Raw genomic sequence first — 16,324 nt, 5'->3', positions numbered from 1 at the left:
TATAAAACAGGTAGCAAGGAGGATAATCAAATTCCAAGGAACGGTGATGCATCAATTGTTTATTCACACAAATCCTATCACCTAATGCAGCAGATAAGTAATAAAAGTTTTTAAAACAAAGGTGGCAAATGCACCGGGGCTTGCCTGGGATGAGACTAAGTTAGTGTTGTTAGTTGATACTCGCTTGACGAGTATCTCCCATTCTGGTGCTGGCTTGATGCATCCACAAGATTAATTCACCAATACCATCTTATGGTTCATTCTGATCCATGTCCTTCAGCTCGGATAGTCATCTAGCGTACCTATTGGAAATGCATAATGCATGTGAGCATGGACATGAATAGCATGAGATAGATATTCTATACTAAAGAGGGTAAACACTTAAATCAGGGCATTAAAACTCTTAGGGGAACATTAGATACATTTCACTCTACCTCAAGCATGACTTTTTAATCAAATGGACCTACACTAAATATTAAGCAACATTAACTAAACAAGTTCTAACATACTTAGAATATAACACTGATGGCTTGCAATACTTAAAAACAAGTACTAGATGTTGATCTACCTCTAAGTACCACAAGCACACCCTGTTCCACTTAAATAGATCCAACTCAAGCATCAGGGACTTCTAACACACTTATAAACACAAGACAATCGGATCAACTCAATAATACTATATATATATATGTCTACTAACCTTTTTCGCATTATTGAGTTCACTATACTCACACAAGGCCTAAATAGTGACTAATTCAAATACACTCACCAAATTATTTACTTCCTTCCCAATTACTAAAGTCTAGAGCAAACAGTAAGAAGAAAATGAATTAATCAAATAGAACAAGGCATTTCGATAAACACTTCATATGAAACAAGTTGTCATCAATCAAGGATCAAGAATTGACTTATCCTACTTAGGCAAACAAGAATGACACCAAGCAATCAATTTAACACATGCAGATTTTCTGGACAGCAACATAGTAGTCCCTTGTTTTCCTCATAAATCACAAGATATTGATCCAAAAATAGTAAAGTAGGACTTTCTGGAAAGCTTATAAAGTCCTCTACACCTTTGGTATTACCATCACAACAAGATTAGACATTTTGAAAGGTCAATCAGTGCTAAACGTAAATTTTGGACAGATTTGGACAAAATCCATAACTGGAGTCTCAAGCATCCAAATCAAGTTATCCTATATTTTTAGAAAGCTAGTAGAATTGTCTACAATTTATTTATAAACATATCAGGTTAATTCAATGCATATCAAGGTCAAAAGACATGAGAAAGGCCATGTTGTCCAAATTTGGACAGATTCAGAGATCGCACTTCAAACAGCTATAACTTAGCCTCTAGACCACCAAAAAGAGTGATCCAAGACTTTTTGGAAAGCTTAAGAAAAGTATTACAACTTTTTTGTAATTTATAAGAACTGATTCCAAATTTAACTTGGGCAAACAAGGTCATTTTCGAAATCTGTATAGAATGTGGATAGATTCTGATACTGGATTTGGAAAAATCATAACTCCTAAACTACTAAATCTATGGCCATGAAATTGTGACACAAGCAAGATAAAGAAGTGATCTACAACTTTCCTATATAACATTTCTACAGAAAATATGGTTTACTTCATTGAACTAGCTTCACAACTAAAACTGGTCATGCAGTCCCAAACAACAAGAATTCAATTTAGCTCCTAGTTAACTTCTACAATCACCATGTACTTGGTACTTGAACTATTCTAACACATCATCCTAAATTAGAGCTAAAACCACCTAGTTAATCGTGTATTTAAACTAGTCTATTTCATACTTGTGACAGAATCTCCCAAGTCATTAGGCCCACCTACAGTTGTCCTTGTCCAACGGACCTCAGACAACCCTGCAGGTGCCCCTAATCACTTGACAAGTTCGGTATTTGTATTCCTTACCTTGCCCAAGAGCGTTTCACCCGTCACGCAGACATTACAATACATCGAAGGTACGAGAATGCGGAAGCAGTTACAATAACTTACTTTATTTTAAATTAAGAAAGAGTAGTATTATTACAGACCATGACAAATATAAGAGTGCTGAGTAATATTATTACATAACCTGGGAGGCAAAAACCCCTCCCGATACACAGTAAAAAAAGTTTTTCTCAAAGGAGGACACTTCCTCCCGTGGCTTCAGTCTTGATTTTCTTCTTTAGGCACCACCTTGGAACAGAAGCAACAAAAATTTGCTGCTTCTTCACCTAAAACAACATGGGACAAAGCCCTGAGTATGAAGTGTACTTTCGCAAGTCTTACCCGTCAAAATAAAAGACTCTCAAGGATATGCTGTCTTTAAGGGAGTTAAGATAAGGCTTACAATAATCAAAGACTCTGGTTGCAGAAATGCTTACTAATAGTGGAACCTTAAAAATCCAATTTTACTTGTCAGGTTAAGTAAAGTTACCTGCATCTAGAGTTCTTTCTACCCTAGTTCAATCACTGGACCTATACTAGCCAATTTCTTAACAACCCTTCTTATTCACTGGAATGCTACATGTAGGGCAGTGACCAAGTCTTCATGTCTGCGAAGTTACGGCGATCCGAATCGATTATACTCAGCTGAGGATCTCTAATCACACGACATATGTAGCACTCAACCATTGCATTTGTCAACTCACCACCGGGGTTCTTAAGACCAGATCAGGTTCATGCCAACCGAGAGCACAGATACACCATCGTCCAGCCTCTTGCCACAGAGGGTACACGCTACTCTCGCCATCTCTCCACTCCCATTGCGTGTTATCTTATTCTGGTATTAGTCTGCCTGAGGCAAAGCTTACCCATGACGAGGCATGTGACCAGTTAAAGGGTCCTTGATCAGCAAGCCTACATTGAGAAGGTCCTTAATCGACTCAGACGGAGACACTACACCGAGACTCTCTTCTCGTGCAAGTCACCCGCCCGGTCTCAGCTTTATCATTTCACCCAAAGTTTGGTACCTGGCAGATGTACATCTTTTCCGATGTTGAACCCATCATGGCCATGATGGATCCACCATCAAGTTTTATTTTTGAAAACATCCCACCCACTTTGAAGCATCATCTTTTTTCAAAACAAAACATTTTGTTTTCCTAGAGCAAATCTAAGCATAAGAAAAACCTTTTTGTAAAACAGGGGGTTAAGGAGAAAGTAATCAAATCCAAGGAAGGAAATGCAGCAATTGGTTTAGCACACAACTCCTATCACCTAATGCATCAAGTAAGTGAGAAAGATTTCAAAATAACAAGGAGGTGGAAAATGCACCGGGGCTTGCCTTGAGTGATAGGTGAGTCAGGCTTTGTTCCACAGATTTCAAAGTAAAAGCAGTTTCCTGCCTGAGGTTCTTCAGGTGGTGGTGTAGTCCTCGCTTCTTCAACTTCTATCTCTTCCTCGTTTTCTATATATAGTCATATATACTCATGAATGCTCATGTAATGCTCATGAAAATGCAAAGATAACGAAAGTATATTATCTAATGTCTTGAATATAACTTTCCTTCACGAGTCTCCGGGAAATTAGGGTTTTTGGAGTCTATAGTGAAGTTCATAGGGCAGGGGACTAGGGTTTTGGGTTCTAAGTACCAAACATGGTCCAAATCATACCAAATTTTACCCAAGGCTTCTAAATAATATTTAAAGCTTATCTAAAAAGTTTGGTGAATTTTGGGATTATTAATTACTTTTTAAAATTCCAGAAGTATGGGTTTTGGCTATTTTAAATATCCCAAAATTCCCTATTAGAACTAAAAATCATGAAACTATTTTTATCAAATACTATAGAAAAAGAGAAGCCTAGCAAAATTGGTTTGGTATTTGTAGCATTTTTCTATAATTTTCTAGGAATTATTCAGTCCGGGGAGAAAAAGAAAAGAAGAAAGACTCTACAGTATTGGGCTTATTTCAATCCGAGACGGCCAGCAAAGACAGAATTCGCCCGCGCGGTCAGTTTTGCGCAGGGAACCCTAGCGGTTTGAAATTTCTATAAAGAATCCTTTCCACTTGTTGGCGTTTCGAGACCGGGGGGTCCCTCGGGCCGACGAGTGAGTGTCGCCGCGTGCCCCAGCCCAGATGGGTCGAGCGCGTGGGCGAGCGCGAAGGGGGGAAAGGAGCGAGGCAGCCGGAGACCGGCGTGAGAGAGGTGGGAATCCCGCGGCCTTCGTGTTCGTCCCGCGCCCAGGTCGGGTGCGCTTGCAGTAGGGGGTTACAAGCGTCCACGCGGGAGAGGGAAGCGAGCGGCCCCAAGAGAGCGCCTGTCCCGTCCTCGTCCCCGCGCGGCCAACCCTCTCTAAGAGGGCTCTGGTCCTTCCTTTTATAGGCGTAAGGAGAGGATCTAGGTGTACAATGGGGGTGTAGCAGAGTGCTACGTGTCTAGCGGGGGAGAGCTAGCGCCCTAAGTACATGCCGATGTGGCAGCCGGAGAGATTTTGGCACCTAGCTGGTGTGATGTCGTGGCCGTCGGAGGAGCGACGGAGCCTGGCGGAGGGACAGCTGTCGGAACGGTTGAGTCCTTGCTGACGTCCTCCTGCTTCCGTAAGAGAGCTGAGAGCCGCCGTCGTCACAGAGCATGCGGGGCGCTATCATTGCCTGTCTGGCGGAGCTAGCCAGATGGGACACCGGTCTTGTTCTCTGCGGCCCGAGTCAGCTCGGGGTAGGGTGATGATGGTGCTTCCTGTTGACGTGGCTGGCCTGCGCCCTAGGTTGGGCGACGTGGAGGCTCCTCCGAAGCCGAGGTCGAGTCTGTCTTCCATGGCTGAGGCCGAGTCCGAGCCCCTGGGTCGGGCGAGGCGGAGGTCGTTCGGCAGAGGCCAGGGCGGAGTCCGAGCCCTGGGGTCGGGCGAAGCGGAGTTCGTCGTTTTCTGGGGCTGAGCCCGAGTCCGAGCCCTGGGGTCGGGCGAAACGGAGTTCGTCGTCTTCCGGGACTTAGCCCGAGTCCGAGCCCTGGGGTCGGGCGGAGCGGAGTTCGCCGTCTTCCGGGACTTAGCCCGAGTCCGAGCCCTGGGTCGGGCGGAGCGGAGTTCGCCGTCTTCCGGGACTTAGCCCGAGTCCGAGCCCTGGGGTCGGGCGGAGCGGAGTTCGCCGTCTTCCGGGACTTAGCCCGAGTCCGAGCCCTGGGTCGGGCGGAGCGGAGTTCGCCGTCTTCTGGGACTTAGCCCGAGTCCGAGCCCTGGGTCGGGCGGAGCGGAGTTCGCCGTCTTCCGGGACCTAGCCCGAGTCCGAGCCCTGGGTCGGGCGGAGCTTCCTATGGGTCGGGCCTGACTGCCTGTCAGTCTCACTCTGTCAAGTGGCACTGCAGTCGGAGTGGCGCAGGCGGCGCTGTCCTTCTGTCAGGCCGGTTAGTGGAGCGGTGAAGTGACGGCGGTCACTTCGGCTCTGCTGGGGGGCGCGCGTCAGGATAAAGGTGTCAGGTCACCTTTGCGTTAAATGCTCCTGCGACTTGGTCGGTCGGTGCGGCGATTTAGTCAGGGTTGCTTCTTAGCGAAGGCAGGGCCTCGGGCGAGCCGAAGATGTGTCCGCCGTTGGAGGGGGGCCTCGGGCGAGACGAAAATCCTCCGGGGTCGGCTGCCCTTGTCCGAGGCTAGGCTCGGGCGAGGCACGATCGAGTCGCTCGAATGGACTGATCCCTGACTTAATCGCACCCATCAGGCCTTTGCAACTTTATGCTGATGGGGGTTACCAGCTGAGAATTAGGAGTCTTGAGGGTACCCCTAATTATGGTCCCCAACAGTAGCCCCCGAGCCTCGAAGGGAGTGTTAGCACTCGCTTGGAGGCTTTAGTCGCACTTTTTTGCAAGGGGACCAGCCTTTCTCGGTTGCATTTTGTTCCGGTGGGTGCGCGCGAGCGCACCCGCCGGGTGTAGCCCCCGAGGCCTCGGAGGAGTGGTTTCACTCCTTCGAGGTCTTAATGCCTTGCGTAATGCTTCGACTGGTCTGGTTTGTAACACCCTGAATTTGGGGGTATAAAATTTCTTTGCTCATATTCACAAATTCAGGTGTTACTTCCTTTTCTCATCCTTCCTAATTCTTTTCTCTCTCATTTCTATAGGAACTAAGTGCTTATTTTACTTGTAATTATAGTCTATTATGTTAAACCCTAGTGGAGTATGAATTGTTGCATCATGTTGAACCCTAGATTTCACTTTTGTTTGGTGCATATTTCTCAAAAGGTCTAATTTGAATTTGGGGCCCATTTGAATTTGAATCAAATAGAATAAATAAAAGAAAAGGGAGAAACAATTCAGAATAAAAGAAAAAGGGTAAAGCAGCCCAACCCAGCCGCCCCCTCGGCCTTTCGGCCCAGCCGGCCCATCTCTCGCGCGCGCGCCTCCCTCCCCTCCTCTCTCTGCGCAGCGGGCCCCACCTGTCGGCGCGCCCGTCTTCCGCGCACCCGCCTCTTTCTCTCTCTGCTCGCCCGGTCCCACCTGTCGGCGCCCTCTTTCCCCGCGCGCGCTCGCTCCCTCGCTCTTTCTCTGCTCGCGGGCCCGGGCTGTCAGCCCCGTCTTCCTCGCGTAACCGCCGCCCGAGCTGCTCGCGCCCGCGGTCTCCGCGCCCACGTCGCGCGTGGGACTCGCCCCACCGCGCCCCTGGCCACTTGAGCCCCGAACCCCACTCGCCCTCACCCCCCTCCCCCATTTGCGCCCCAGTAGACTCTCTCTCCCCCTCGCTGCGCGCACGCAGAGCGCCGCCGCCACTAACCATCGCCGCCCGAGCCGTTTCCTCGTCGCCGGTGGAGCTCCGCCGCGCCCTTAGCCCCGCCGCCACCGTCGACCCGGGTCTCCGTCGCGTCCCCGTCGCCGCCGAGGAGTCCCCGGAGCCCGCCTTGAGGTAACGGACCTCTCCCGCCCCTATTGCCCTTTGTCTTGCTCTCTGTTGCGTGTGATTGCTCGCCGGAGTAGAGAAACCCCGCCGCCGAGCCGCCCCGCCGTGAATCGCCCCCCTCCGGTGCCTCTGCCCCGACCCAGACCCTACCGGAGAACTCCCCGCGCCCTCCCCGACCTCCCCGACCACTCGGATGACCCCAGGGCCCCGCCAGTCGCCCGTGCCCCTCGTCTCCGGCGAGCCCTCCGCCGCGGGGACGAGCGCCGCCGCCCCAGCTAGCCGTAGGGGAAGCCCAGGCCGGCCACCCGATCCCCACCGTCCATCCCAGATCGGGCGGCCTCGTTTTAATTCGGCCAAGCCCAATCCTAGCCGTCCGCCGGAGATCCAGCGGCCCAGGCCCGCTGCCCCCTCACCCCGTCTCTCTGCCCGCTAGGCCCCACCTGTCAGCTCGCCCGCGCGCCCGCGCGCTGTCCGCCCGGCCCCGCCCGTCAGTCCGCCCGCGCGCTCTGTCCGCCCGGCCCCGCTTGCCAGTCGCCCGCGCGCCCGCGCTGTCCGCCCGGCCCCGCCTGTCAGCCGCTCCCGCCGCCGCGCGCTCGCGCGCCCGCCCGCAGGATCTAATCCTGGCCGTAGATCCGAGATCCAACGGCTGTAGGCGCCCGATACCCCTTCGCCCGCGCATTTTCTTAAAGAGCCCCCCTGTTTTCTGGAAATTGCGCCCGCCGTCCCTGGTTTCTCGCAGTTAAGTCCCTGGCCCTTTTATTTAATTAAAAATAAGTCCTTAGGGTATGATTTTAACCCCTAAACTTGTAAAATTCATAACTTTGTCATATGAACTCCAAATTAGGTGCTTCAAATTGCAAAATGTTCATAATATTATTATCTATCTGTTTATGCAATGTTTCCCTGCTGTTTCCATGTATTAATTAATAGCTAATCACTAGGATAGGATTAAGACTATTGAAACCTTATTTAAGATAATTGGAAATGAGTAGACTTTAATAAAAGTTGGATTACTTAAGTTTGTGGACTTAAACACTTGAGTTTAGGAACTTAAACCAGATAATTATTTAATCCCACCACCAACTTAGACCTGATTAGTAGATAGTGAATCACTTTGTATAGTCCTCTACCCCAGACCTAGGGAACTTTAGAGTGCCTATCCCTCTTCTGTTATGAACTTGTGGCCCCTCTCTGCTGCATATGTTTGGTATATTGTTTTTGTTTGTTATTTTCCCAAGTGCATAGTGTGAATGATTGCTTTGCGTAGACAACGAGCAGTCTGTGTTTCCCGAGGCAGTTGCAGAGGAAGTCCCTGATCAGCAGTTTGGTGAAGGCAAGTGTCCTCTGTCCCATTATGTCCTATTCATTTATAACTTACTACCCCGCATTACTTACTTGAAACCTAAGGATTGACTAGCTTTATACTTTATCTTATCCTTGATGACCTTTTGGGTTATTATGGTTAGCATCTTGCTATTGCCTTAACATAATCAATGAACATGATGTGACTATTTATGATACTGTTATCCTGTTGATGTTGATGATCTTGTGATACTCTAGGGGGCTCAGGCTGTTTCCTGAGTACCTCTCCGTAAGGACTGGTTCGTTGAGAGACCACCCGGGATAACAGTGCAACCATGAGGGTGAAATGGGATGCCCTTAGCTGATTAATTAGATGAACTAGAGGTGTAGTTGCTTAGCCGTCGTGCCGTCAATGGGGTCCAGGCACAGTGCTTGCTCTGCCGAGGCTGAGTGCCGAGGTTCTTTCGTTTTGCTCTTTGTTAGTCACTCTCCTGCGGGGAGGGGTACTGTGTTTATCAAACTGGAGAAACCTAACGGGCAGCTACGATCTCTAGGGAATCTTTGTAAAAGCTACGTAGTGATGCCCTGCCGGACCACCTAGGTAGTGGTCAATGGGGATTAGCTCTCCCCGGGTAGAAAGGGAATCATGACTCATGGGTAAAGTGTGCAACCTCTGCAGAGGGTAGTGAAACTGGTATATCAGCCGTGCTCACGGTTAAGAGCAGCCTTGGGATCCTCTTTGATTAGAGATACGGATGGTTCGAGATACAAGGATTATGTTATGGTTTTGGTTCGACTATGATGATGTTGTTCCTCGATGAGGAAATGGTTTACGGGTTGGTAAATGCTAAAATCTGGCTTCTACTAATGATAAATACCTGACCAACTAAAAGCAACTGCTTGAGCCTAACCCCACATAAAGCTAGTCCACCTCAGCCAAACGGGACATTTGCTGAGTACATTGATGTGTACTCATCCTTGCTTTACCACAAAACACCAGGTTGCCCGCATTGTAATCACTGCTCAGGAGAAGGCGAAGCCGTGGAAGGAGACTTCCAGGAGTTCCAAGACTACGATGAATTCTAGGTGTGGGTTGGCGGCAACCCCCAGTCAGCTGCCTGTGAAGGCCATATCTTTACTGCGTTTCGCTAGTACTTTGATTTACTTGTTAAGACAATGACTATGTGGATGTCTATGACTCTATGATGTAATAAGTACTCCTTTATGTTATTATTCGAGCATTGTGCTATGATGAGTCATTTATGTAATCGCTGTGTACGTGAATTTCTGATCCTGGCACGTACATGGTTCGCATTCGGTTTACCTTCAAAACCGGGTGTGACATAAGTGGTATCAAAGCCCATGCTGACTGTAGGACCGCTGACCTAGAGTAGCACTGGTCGTACTAAGGAATGTTGACCTTTCCCTCTCACCTTGACCTCTGTTGTTACTTCAAAAGTCGGTCACCTCGACCAACCCTATGTTTTACTATCTATCTATACTATACCTTGTTAAAAATTTTTATCTTATTCTATCTTTGGTTTATTCACTTGTCATATTAGTTCTGCTCTTACTCTTATGCTTACGGTGTCTTTTGTAGATGGCTCGTCTTAGACACACTGCACGTAAGTCGGTGATTCCTTTCCTGCCGTCTCGACTTGCGGAGCGTCCTCTGCACCGCACCGTGTCCGGACAGTCGAGTCACCTGGAGAGGCTGCACCACCGCCTGCGTGAGGAGCAGGAACGCCGGCGCCAGCACGGAGAGCAGCAGGGCTCTTCCTCCTCACCCCAGCAGGAGGTGGAGACCGTGAGGCCCCGTTCCTCGGTTGCCCAGCTGGAGGCGCCCCTTGTTCCACCGCGGGACGTCCCGGCTGTTGGAGGAGCTGTTGGAGGAGCTACTGGAGGAGACCCCGACGACGACGACTCAGCCCACAGCACGGAGTCTTCTGAGCCGCAGGAGGCGGAAGGATGGGTCGCCCGACCCATCACCCGTGATGCCGCTCGCGGTTGTCACTTCCACGACGCACTCGACACCTTGTTGCGCCAGGCTTTCGACCGGCACACCTGGTCGATCGAGTATCGTTGTGTAGTCTACCAGCACAGTCGCGGGAGGTACCCGGACCGCTGGGAGGCTACCTGCCTAGTTCGCCGTCCGGAGGATGACCTCCGGGGTGCGGAGGCCGTTTCGGAGCATTATTCCATCTCCGAGAGGGACACTGCAGAGGCGGCTATGCAGGATGCAGCACGGCGTGCACTCTCTCAGTACTGTTCTTTGTTCGGTGGCGTGGCCGACGGTCTTAACCTTCGGTACTACCCCCGCCGCCCTACTGGCAGCACAGAGAGTGTGGTTGTTTCACCTGTTGGTGAGGCTAACCCTAGGTTGAGCAGCACAGTCAACCTAGTCGCAGTGCTTAACACGGAGCTGGACCACTCTTTGGACGAGCTAAGCAGGGCTCGAACGGAGATTGCGGAGTTGCGTGCTGAGTTGGCAGAGCGCCATCACCAGGAGGGTGGTTCTCCCGCTCCTGTTGGGACTCAGCACCCATACCGCTCACCGCCACGTGGTCACCACACTTATGGTTCCCCTGTCTGTAAGACCAGGATAGATTTGGATCCTTAGGTCGTTAGCGTCGAAGTTTGTAATAATTCTTAAGTCAGATGTCTCAGTCTTAGGTAGTCAGTTTAGTTTGCTTATCAGTTGCTTCCATTTAGTTTAGTTTGCTTATCAGTCGCTTGCATGCTTGTTATGATGAACTTGTGCTGGATTTGAATCTTTGTAATGACTGTAGCCAACATGTGGGTTTCCCCTGCAGTTTGGCTTAGCTAGTAATATTAATGAAGTCAGTTGTTTAGTTGGGAAGCCATTTACTCTTACTTTCCTTTCTTATCTGAGAAGCTGTGTTGAATCATGAATGAGGATCAGTGAGGCTCTTTTGTTCGCTCAGTGTCATGAAGAATTCTGTATTCTCTTTTCTTATGCTGAAAGATTGTGAGATCAATGCTGATGTATGAATGTCTTCCACAGATGTCTGACAACAGGCGCCGATGCAACAGGCGTGCTCAGCAAGAGCAGCATGACCAGCAGGAGGAAAATCAGAGGCAGCCTCCCCCACCACCCCCGATGTCAGTGGAGCAGATGTTCTTGATGCAGACCCAGGCAGTGCAGGCCATCAGGCAGACTCTGGCAGCCATGCAGCAGGCTCAACAGCAGCCCCAACCCAGTTGCAAGTGCAGATGCCCCAGATGCCACGAGATAAGCGTGGTGAGTTCATGAGAGGGCACCCTCCTACCTTCGCCCATTCTGCTGACCCCATGGATGCAGAAGACTGGTTGCGCGCAGTGGAAAGGGAGCTGCGCACCGCCCAATGCGACGACAGGGAGAAGGTTCTGTATGGTCCCCGCCAGCTGAGGAGAGCAGCCCAGTCCTGGTGGGAGTCCTACCTCGCCACCCATGCTAATCCCGAAGCTATCACTTGGGAGGAATTCAGCGAGAGTTTCCGTCGGTACCATGTGCCAGAGGGACTGATGATCGTGAAGAAGGAGGAGTTTCTGGCTCTGAAGCAGGGACCCCTGTCTGTTAGTGAGTACAGAGACAAGTTTCTGCAGCTGTCTCGTTATGCACCTGAAGACGTCAACACGGATGCCAAGAGGCAGTACAGGTTCATGAGAGGTTTGGTGGATCCCCTGCATTACCAGCTGATGAATCACACCTTCCCCACCTTCCAGCACCTGATCGATAGGGCAGTCATGACTGAGAAGAAGCGTAAAGACATGGAAGATCGGAAGCGCAAGATGAGTGGACACCCGTCCGGAGGCATCAGCCGTCCGCGTTTCTCAGGCAGTTCATCTCAGCAAGGCAGACCTGGTCACCCTCAGGGATATCAGAATCAGAATCAGCGTCCGCATCAGCAGCAGTTTCAGAGGCAGTACCCGCAGCAGCAGCAGCAGCAGTATCGTCAGCACAGCCAGCAGGGAGGTAATCAGTATCAGAAGCAGAACAACCAGGCACCTCGCCTTCCTGCCCCAGCAGCGAATCAGAGCAACCAAGCAGCCCCAGCACAAGGAGGAGGCAGAGGATGTTTCCACTGTGGAGATCAAGGCCACTGGGCGATGCAGTGCCCAAAGAAGACGGCTCAGCAGCAGACCAACCCCAATGCTCCAACAAGGCAAGGTGTACTGCAGCCGGCAGCAGGCAATCGTAACCAAGCGTACAACCGTGGAAAGGTGAACCACTTGGAGGCCGAAGCGATCCAGGATGCACCAGATGTGGCAGTAGGTATGTTCTCAGTCGAATCTCATCCCGCAAAAGTGCTATTTGATACTGGTGCAACTCATTCGTTTGTCACTACAACATGGGTAGAATTGCATAACATCTCAGTAGAGGCAATGATGCCGCCCATGAGGATTAATTCGGTTGGTGGCAAGGTGCAAACAGATAAAATATGCTCAAATATAATGGTGGAAATAAGGGGGATAGGATTCCCCAGTGACTTAATAATAATAGACACCCCTGGGATAGATGTCATTCTAGGGATGAACTGGTTGATGAAGTATGAAGCAAATGTTAGTTGTGACAAGAGGACCATAACATTGATGTCCCCGTCAGGAGAAGAGGTAGTGGCCGAGCTAAGGATGCCTAAGACAGAAGAAGGAGTCTGTTACCAGATTTCAGTTGATAGTAAGGAGCCCAACCCACTCGAGGCTATCAAGGTCGTGTCGGACTTTCCGGACGTGTTTCCCGAGGAGCTAACGGGCATGCCACCCGAGAGAAAGGTTGAATTTGCCATAGAGCTTATCCCTGGTACCGCCCCCATTTCAAAAAGAGCCTATCGAGTGTCTGGACCAGAACTGGTAGAACTCAAGAAGCTTTGGGCACCCATTTGAACTTCAGCTCAGCTTATCACCCGCAGACAGACGGTCAGACTGAAAGAACTAACCAGATCTTAGAAGATATGTTGAGAGCCTGTGCGTTGCAAGACAAGTCAGGATGGGACAAAAGGTTACCGTATGCAGAATTCTCCTACAACAATAGTTACCAGGCCAGCTTGAAGATGTCACCGTTTCAGGCACTCTATGGACGGAGTTGTAGGACTCCGCTGCATTGGGACCAACCTGGAGAGAGACAGGTGTTTGGCCCCGACATTTTGCTTGAAGCCGAAGAGAATATCAAAATGGTTCGGGAGAATCTGAAGATAGCCCAGTCAAGACAGCGAAGCTATGCGGACCGAAGGAGAAGGGAACTGAGTTTTGAAGTGGGAGACTACGTCTATCTGAAGGTGTCACCTATCAGGGGAGTCAGAAGGTTCGGAGTCAAAGGCAAGCTAGCACCCCGGTACGTCGGACCTTATCAGATTCAAGCCAAGCGTGGAGAAGTGGCCTACCAGCTCGACCTACCATAGAGTTTGTCAGCAGTGCACAATGTGTTCCATGTATCGCAATTGAAGAAGTGTTTGCGAGTACCAGAAGAACAGTTGCCAGTGGAGGGTTTGGAAGTCCAAGAAGATCTGACATACATAGAGAAGCCAACGCAGATTCTGGAGTTTGCAGACAGAGTCACCCGGAGGAACACCATCAGAATGTGCAAAGTCAGATGGGGTCACCACTCGGAGGAAGAAGCAACCTGGGAACGAGAAGATGACCTGAAGGCCAAATACCCTGAACTCTTTGCTGACCAACCTTGAATCTCGGGGCGAGATTCTTTTAAGGGGGATAGGTTTGTAACACCCTGAATTTGGGGGTATAAAATTTCTTTGCTCATATTCACAAATTCAGGTGTTACTTCCTTTTCTCATCCTTCCTAATTCTTTTCTCTCTCATTTCTATAGGAACTAAGTGCTTATTTTACTTGTAATTATAGTCTATTATGTTAAACCCTAGTGGAGTATGAATTGTTGCATCATGTTGAACCCTAGATTTCACTTTTGTTTGGTGCATATTTCTCAAAAGGTCTAATTTGAATTTGGGGCCCATTTGAATTTGAATCAAATAGAATAAATAAAAGAAAAGGGAGAAACAATTCAGAATAAAAGAAAAAGGGTAAAGCAGCCCAACCCAGCCGCCCCCTCGGCCTTTCGGCCCAGCCGGCCCATCTCTCGCGCGCGCGCCTCCCTCTCCTCCTCTCTCTGCGCAGCGGGCCCCACCTGTCGGCGCGCCCGTCTTCCGCGCACCCGCCTCTTTCTCTCTCTGCTCGCCCGGTCCCACCTGTCGGCGCCCGCTTTCCCCGCGCGCGCTCGCTCCCTCGCTCTTTCTCTGCTCGCGGGCCCGGGCTGTCAGCCCCGTCTTCCTCGCGTAACTGCCGCCCGAGCTGCTCGCGCCCGCGGTCTCCGCGCCCACGTCGCGCGTGGGACTCGCCCCACCGCGCCCCTGGCCACTTGAGCCCCGAACCCCACTCGCCCTCACCCCCCTCCCCCATTTGTGCCCCAGTAGACTCTCTCTCCCCCTCGCTGCGCGCACGCAGAGCGCCGCCGCCACTAACCATCGCCGCCCGAGCCGTTTCCTCGTCGCCGGTGGAGCTCCGCCGCGCCCTTAGCCCCGCCGCCACCGTCGACCCGGGTCTCCGTCGCGTCCCCGTCGCCGCCGAGGAGTCCCCGGAGCCCGCCTTGAGGTAACGGACCTCTCCCGCCCCTATTGCCCTTTGTCTTGCTCTCTGTTGCGTGTGATTGCTCGCCGGAGTAGAGAAACCCCGCCGCCGAGCCGCCCCGCCGTGAATCGCCCCCCTCCGGTGCCTCTGCCCCGACCCAGACCCTACCGGAGAACTCCCCGCGCCCTCCCCGACCTCCCCGACCACTCGGATGACCCCAGGGCCCCGCCAGTCGCCCGTGCCCCTCGTCTCCGGCGAGCCCTCCGCCGCGGGGACGAGCGCCGCCGCCCCAGCTAGCCGTAGGGGAAGCCCAGGCCGGCCACCCGATCCCCACCGTCCATCCCAGATCGGGCGGCCTCGTTTTAATTCGGCCAAGCCCAATCCTAGCCGTCCGCCGGAGATCCAGCGGCCCAGGCCCGCTGCCCCCTCACCCCGTCTCTCTGCCCGCTAGGCCCCACCTGTCAGCTCGCCCGCGCGCCCGCGCGCTGTCCGCCCGGCCCCGCCCGTCAGTCCGCCCGCGCGCTCTGTCCGCCCGGCCCCGCTTGCCAGTCGCCCGCGCGCCCGCGCTGTCCGCCCGGCCCCGCCTGTCAGCCGCTCCCGCCGCCGCGCGCTCGCGCGCCCGCCCGCAGGATCTAATCCTGGCCGTAGATCCGAGATCCAACGGCTGTAGGCGCCCGACACCCCTTCGCCCGCGCATTTTCTTAAAGAGCCCCCCTGTTTTCTGGAAATTGCGCCCGCCGTCCCTGGTTTCTCGCAGTTAAGTCCCTGGCCCTTTTATTTAATTAAAAATAAGTCCTTAGGGTATGATTTTAACCCCTAAACTTGTAAAATTCATAACTTTGTCATATGAACTCCAAATTAGGTGCTTCAAATTGCAAAATGTTCATAATATTATTATCTATCTGTTTATGCAATGTTTCCCTGCTGTTTCCATGTATTAATTAATAGCTAATCACTAGGATAGGATTAAGACTATTGAAACCTTATTTAAGATAATTGGAAATGAGTAGACTTTAATAAAAGTTGGATTACTTAAGTTTGTGGACTTAAACACTTGAGTTTAGGAACTTAAACCAGATAATTATTTAATCCCACCACCAACTTAGACCTGATTAGTAGATAGTGAATCACTTTGTATAGTCCTCTACCCCAGACCTAGGGAACTTTAGAGTGCCTATCCCTCTTCTGTTATGAACTTGTGGCCCCTCTCTGCTGCATATGTTTGGTATATTGTTTTTGTTTGTTATTTTCCCAAGTGCATAGTGTGAATGATTGCTTTGCGTAGACAACGAGCAGTCTGTGTTTCCCGAGGCAGTTGCAGAGGAAGTCCCTGATCAGCAGTTTGGTGAAGGCAAGTGTCCTCTGTCCCATTATGTCCTATTCATTTATAACTTACTACCCCGCATTACTTACTTGAAACCTAAGGATTGACTAGCTTTATACTTTATCTTATCCTTGATGACCTTTTGGGTTATTATGGTTAGCATCTTGCTATTGCCTTAACATAATCAATGAACATGATGTGACTATTTATGATACTGTTATCCTGTTGATGTTGATGATCTTGTGATACTCTAGGGGGCTCAGGCTGTTTCCTGAGTACCTCTCCGTAA

Source organism: Zea mays, chromosome 8 (assembly GCF_902167145.1).
Source record: "Zea mays cultivar B73 chromosome 8, Zm-B73-REFERENCE-NAM-5.0, whole genome shotgun sequence".
In the NCBI taxonomy this organism is placed as follows: domain Eukaryota; kingdom Viridiplantae; phylum Streptophyta; class Magnoliopsida; order Poales; family Poaceae; genus Zea; species Zea mays.
This window is presented reverse-complemented; position numbering follows the sequence as displayed.